Here is a 6,000-nt window from a genome sequence, read left to right on the forward strand (position 1 = left end):
TGCCATTTATTATTCTTAATGAGACCTAGACATACAATACTGAAAGAATCAAGGTTATGACAGTCATCTCTTTCTTAGGAGGAGAAGCTAGGACCTGGGCTGATCTACTGTTTGAAAATGACGACCCTGTCTTAGGATCTCTAACAGGTTTCTTTACAGAAATGAGCCTTCTCTATGAAGATACTCAAAAACAACTCTCTGCTGAAGCTAAGATGCGCTCACTCAAACAAGGACGTAAGCCTGTTGAAGAATATGTTTCTGAGTTCAAATTGTATATAGCAGACTCCGAATGGAGTGAGATTGCTCTACGCAATCAGTTCCGTCTTGGCTTGTCTGATTCGCTCAAGGATGAGTTGGCCCGTACACAACTTCCCAGAACCTTGGAATGTCTTATTAATTTAGCTATCCAGATTGATCGTCGCCTTCGTGAGCGACGCGCTGAACGCCAACAGCCAGAGAGCTCATTCAAATACCAACCTCCATACACTGCTTCAGCATCAGCTAAAGGAATTTCAGTTCCTATGGAACTTGGTGTTATAAAGGGTCCTCTCCAACCAGAAGAAAGGAGCAGCAGGAGACTTAAAAATCTCTGCATGTACTGTGCATCCCCAGATCATACCGTGAAGGACTGTCCATTACTTATACGTCAGAAGAAATGTAAGTTACAAACTTACAAACTGTTTCACAACCAAAGTTATAAATCCAGCTTACTGTACTCTTTCTCTCTCCCCACAGTGGGATCGACATCAAGTACATACTGATGCCATCGTGGACTCAGGAGCATATTCTAGTATTATTGATGTCACACTTATTAAGAAAAATAAAATACCACTTGTGTTGAAAGCAAGACCCGTCTTTGTCAGAGTCATTGATGGTTCACAAGTTATTTCAGGCCCTGTTACTCATCAAACCATTCCTTTGAAAGTAACATCTGGTAAGGGGCACAATGAATATATTTCTTTTGATGTTTTACCTTCTCCCTTATTCCCTGTTATTTTAGGGTTATCTTGGCTCCAACTTCACCAACCAAGTATTCATTGGGGTACACTTACAATGGATTTCGACTCCACTTTTGCAAAGCAAATTGTTTACCACGAATATTCGGAATTCACCGATGTTTTCAGTATAAAAGAAGCAGAGGCTCTCCCACCTCACCGGTCGTACGACTGTCCTATTCAACTTCTTCCAGGCTTCTCCATTCCTGTTGGACACATATATCCTCTGTCACAACCAGAACTTGACTTCTTGAAGACTAATCTTGAGGAGAATCTTAGAAAAGGCTTCATTAGGCCCTCTACCTCACCTGCAGCAGCAGGTATCTTCTTCGTGAAGAATAAAGATGGATCATTAAGACCAATCATAGATTACCGACAATTGAATAAGAGAACGGTAAAAAACAGGTATCCTCTGTCTCTAATACCAGAGTTGGTAGAACGTCTCAGCAAAGCCAAGATTTCTACCAAACTTGACCTCAGAGGTGCTTACAATCTGGTTAGGATCAAAGAAGGGGACGAATGGCTCACAGCTTTCAGGACTCAATACGGACTGTACGAGTACACTGTGATGCCATTCGGGCTCTGTAATGCCCCAGCAACTTTCCAGTACCTAATAAACGACATCTTTAGAGATTTACTGGACGTTTGCTTGGTGGTATATCTAGATGATATACTTATATATTCAGACAATTTGGAGGAACATCAGAAAATGTCAAGTGGGTTTTAGGTCGTTTAAGAACTCACCAATTATTTGCAAAGCTAGAGAAGTGCATTTTCCATACCTCTGAGATTACATTCCTAGGATACCACATTTCTCCATCAGGTGTAAAAATGGAAGACAACAAAGTAGTAGCTATTAAGAACTGGCCAACTCCTACTTGCAGGAAGGATGTACAGCACTTCCTTGGCTTTTCTAACTTCTATCGGAAGTTTATTAAAGGATTTTCTGGAATCACCAAACCACTCAGTAAACTGACTGGCACTAACACCAGCTTTTCTTGGGACTCTACAGCTTAAAAGGCTTTCAATTTCCTAAAAGATTCTTTCTCATCAGCACCAATTCTTCGCTTCCCTAACTCAGATTTGCAGTACATACTCAAGGTTGATGCCTCAGAGTACGCTATTGGAGCCATACTCTCCCAAAGAGAGTCAATGTCAAAGCCTTTACATCCTGTTGCCTTTTATTCCCGGTTGATGACACCACCGGAGCTAAATTACCCTATCGGTGAGAAAGAGCTTCTTGTAATCAAATCAGCATTCGAACACTGGCGGCATTTGTTGGAGGGCACGAAAATTCCCATACTCATTTATACCGACCACCGTAATTTAGAGTATTTACAGTCTAGCAAGACTTTATCTGCAAGACAACTCCGCTGGAGTTTATTTTTTACCAGGTTCAATTTCCATATCACGTACAGACCGGGTTCCAAGAATGGCAAGGCGGATGCCTTGACTAGAAACATCAACAAACCTCCTGCCGTAAATGTTTCACAAAGTATCATTTCTCCAGAACATTTCATTGGAATAGTATCCAAACCTCTTGATACTCTACGTGTTGAACAAGAGGAAGACACTTCTTTCCCCAAGGATAAATTATCCTTCAAAGATGGTGTCTACTACTTCAAGCAAAAGCTTTATATTCCTCCATCATTGAGGAGCAAGATGTTACATGATCACCATGATCCACCCCTTGTTAGACATCCTGGTATCCGCAAGACGGTTGAATTGCTAGGCAGGAATTATTGGTGGACACATATGGTTCCAACAGTAAAGGAATATATAACTTCTTGTTTGATTTGTACAACTTCAAAAAAGGATTCCTCAAAACCTTTTGGTTTGCTCAAACCTATGCCCATTCCACCTAGACCATGGCATACAATAGGAATGGACTTCATTGTCGAACTTCCTAAATTTAACGGCTGTAACACAGTGCTTGTGATTGTTGATCTGTTAACTAAGATGGCTCATTTCCTTCCTTACAAAAAGCTGCCCTCAGCTGCTGAAACCGCTGATCTTTTCCTCACTCAAATAGTTAGTTTACATGGAATTCCATCTGTCATTGTATCTGATAGGGGATCGCAATTCACCTCGAGATTTTGGAGGCCGCTATGTAAACTTCTACAAATTGATCATAGATACAGCACAGCTTTCCATCCCCAGACCAATGGGCAGACAGAGAGGGTGAATCAATGTCTTGAACAGTATATTCGCTGTTACTGTTCACATCAACAGGATAAATGGTTTCAAAACATCTTCATGGCTGAATATGCATACAACAATTCACAAAACTCTTCCTCTACAAACTCTCCTTTCTTTTCTAATTATGGTTTCCATCCTACTTTTCAATGCCACCCTCAGGCTGACATCAACTCTCCTTGCATCAATGATTTAATTACTAACCTATCTGAAATTCATCAGTTTGTAAAGAACAGTATGGAATCTGCTCAACATAAACAGAAACATCAGTATGATACAAGAAGGAGGAAACCACCATCTTATCAGATAGGTGATAAAGTTTGGCTCTCCACCAAGAACTTAAAGTTAAAGACTCTGTGTAAGAAGTTCTCCAGGACATTCATTGGTCCTTACATCATTAGTAAGGTTGTTAATGAAAACGCTGTCACTTTAGCTCTACCATCAGATCTTCGTGTTCATCCCACATTCCATGTGTCTGTTCTAAAGCCTTACGTTCCTACACATACTCCTCCGTCACCCACTCCATCCAACCTTATTCAAGCTGATGAAGAGATTTACGAGATCAACCGCATTCTGGACTTCAGAGTTGTTGGTGGTCGTCTTCAATATCTTGTTAGGTGGAAAGGTTACTCTTCTGATGAAGATTCGTGGGAACCTTCTGAGAATTTGCAAGCAGATCGATTAGTATCACGTTTTCATCATGCTAATCCGGATAGACCTGGACCTTTGTGCTGCGGTGCAGCTCCTTAGAGGGGGGGGACATGTCAGGTAACTGATCTAAGCTGCATGTCCCTTTAATTCTGTCTATGTAAGGTAACTGATCTAAGCTGCATGTCCCTTTAACTCTGTCTGTTAAAAGCCTGTCTCTCCCTGCAGCAGGTGCTAATTAATGTAGTTAGTTGTAGCATTACTACAGCTCTCACGCTAAGAAGCTCTCTATCTTAATCTACAGAGGATTTACAAATTCACCCACCTTTCTACAAATAACCAAAAGGAATATATGACACGTTATCAACTTGAACTTTTGCTTTAACCAATCTCAGGATTCTTTCAGCTGTTATCCACATTTATCACAACAGCCGTTTCAAAGTCAAAGAACTGTTTTCCTGAGCGTTACACTACTTGGAGCCTAACCGGTCTTACAAATCATTTCAAATTTGCAACATATCAAGTTACAGTAAAAACTAACTAACTCACCAGGAAGATTAATATTCTCCGGTCTCAGGAATCTTACAACACGCCCTTACTGGATACGTCACGCTGAGTGACAGGCTTGCTCCTCACTGCAGCGTATATCGGTCACGCCCATCTGTGACGTCACAACAGCATTGAGTGTAACGCTGTGCAAGCACAGAAAGGAGATTTGTCTGCATAAAGGTACTAAAACAAGTTGAACTGTTTAATCCATCCTATGTTTATCTAGACCAGCTCCACTCTACTTCTACCTTCCTACATAAGTTAATACAGGAACCTCTCCTGTAACCAAATAGTTCTAAAGTATATAACTGCTAATCCTGAAAGCAGCAAATCTTTCCTCTTTCTAGTTCACCATTGTCTGCAGTTGTGATCCGTTTTTGCAGCAATTGTACTAACAAAAGACTCTTACACTTAATATAAGTTAAAACCTAACAGGAATGGAATAGACTGGGTACTTCTTTTACTCCTTCTTCAAGGTTTAAAAAATTGTATCCTTTGCCTACTGATAGATTGGAGTTTTAGGAAAATATCCCCAAAGTTAATAATTTCTACTGTTACTGGGGGGAAGGGGGCTTTTTTACCTCAGGATAAAAAATCGAAGGGTAAATTTAAAGCTTCTAACCGTTTTCGTTCCTTTCGACAGAATAAGGAACAGAATCCTAATCCTTCCCCTAAGGAATCTGTTTCCAATTGGAAGCCTTCCTCAGTCTGGAATAAATCCAAGCCATTTAAGAGATCTAAACCAGCCCCCAAGTCCGCATGAAGGTGCGGCCCTCATTCCAGCTCAGCTGGTAGGGGCAAACTAAAATTTTTCAAGGATGTTTGGATAAATACAGTCCAAAATAATTGGATTCAGAATATTGTCTCTCAGGGGTACAGAATAGGTTTCAGAGTAAGACCGCCTGTGAGAAGTTTCTTTCTCTCACGCATTCCAGTGAACCCCGAGAAAGCACAGGCTTTCCTGAAGTGTGTTTCAGACCTGGATTCTTCTGGGGTAATCGTGCTTTTCAGGAACAGGGTCTGGGGTTTTATTCAAATCTGTTCATTGTCCCAAAGAAAGAAAATTCATTCAGACCAGTTCTGGATCTAAAAATCTTGAATCGTTATGTAAGAATACCAACATTCAAAATGGTGACTATAAGGACTATTCTGCCTTTTGTTCAGCAAGGGCATTATATGTCCACAATAGACTTACAGGATGCATATCTTCATATTCCCACTCATCCAGATCACTATAAGTTCCTGAGGTTCTCTTTTCTAGACAAGCATTACCAATGTGTTGCTCTTCCTTTTGGCCTAGCAACAGCTCCAAGGATCTTTTCAAAGGTTCTCGGTGCCCTTCTCTCTGTAATCAGAGAGCGGGGTATTGCAGTGTTTCCTTGTTTGGACAATATTTTGGTACTTGCTCAGTCTTTACGTTCTGCAGAATCTCACATGAATCAACTAGTGTTGTTTCTTCAAAGATCAATTTACCAAAACGTTCTTTGATTCCTCAGACAAGGGTAACCTTTTTAGGTTTCCAGATAGATTCAGTATCCATGACTTTGTCTCTAACAGACAAGAGATGATTGAAGCTGGTTGCAGCCTGTCGGAACCTTCAGTCTCAGTCATT

Source organism: Bombina bombina, chromosome 6 (genome assembly GCF_027579735.1).
Source record: "Bombina bombina isolate aBomBom1 chromosome 6, aBomBom1.pri, whole genome shotgun sequence".
NCBI classification, from domain to species: Eukaryota; Metazoa; Chordata; class Amphibia; order Anura; family Bombinatoridae; genus Bombina; species Bombina bombina.